The sequence below is a fragment of the Anoplopoma fimbria genome, unplaced genomic scaffold, assembly GCF_027596085.1.
Source record: "Anoplopoma fimbria isolate UVic2021 breed Golden Eagle Sablefish unplaced genomic scaffold, Afim_UVic_2022 Un_contig_5762_pilon_pilon, whole genome shotgun sequence".
In the NCBI taxonomy this organism is placed as follows: domain Eukaryota; kingdom Metazoa; phylum Chordata; class Actinopteri; order Perciformes; family Anoplopomatidae; genus Anoplopoma; species Anoplopoma fimbria.
In genome coordinates this window covers 1-529 of record NW_026549175.1, presented here as the reverse complement: position 1 = coordinate 529, position 529 = coordinate 1, and the positions used below count along the sequence as shown (strand labels likewise).

At 46.9% G+C, this 529-nt stretch overlaps 1 non-coding gene across 1 annotated transcript; it reads left to right on the top strand.

Moving 5' to 3' along the window:
• The first annotated feature begins 170 nt into the window (after nt 1–170).
• On the top strand, nt 171–243 carry trnav-cac (transfer RNA valine (anticodon CAC)). The gene has a single exon. It is a non-coding gene; the product is annotated as a tRNA-Val (tRNA).
• The last annotated feature ends 286 nt before the right edge of the window (nt 244–529 follow it).

The following is a 529-nucleotide window of genomic DNA, read 5'->3' as shown; positions in this document are numbered from 1 at the left end:
AGAGCTATACAGGGGAGCCTTTAGGTAGATTACACATTTACTCTCACTCAATGACACAGCAGCTGTGACTGAGTCCAGTTGGAAATCGTGTTGTCTGGCATCTGAAATGTTTGCGGTTGAGTGTGAATGGTACACTAGGACGGGCACGTGCGTAAAAGCTGGTTTCCGTAGTTTCCGTAGTGTAGTGGTTATCACGTTCGCCTCACACGCGAAAGGTCCCCCGTTCGAAACTGGGCGGAAACACTATTCTTTGTTCCTGCTTACTCCGCACAATCAAACTCTCCTCAGTGGAATGGTCAGTAAACTTAATAAGAAGTAGAACTGCCCCCGGAGTGTGCTGACGGCCATTGTCCGAGATTCTTGTGCCGGATGCTCTCCCACCACTCGTTGCTCCTTGTAATTTGTTCTATGGGTTCAGGTGTTGTTCTCTTTCCATTGTTTGACAATATCGTCAGTCATTTCATTCTTCTGTATAGTGAGAATCCTGGGGATTTTGACCTGGCATTACAGTTTCAAGAAGTCCTTCTCC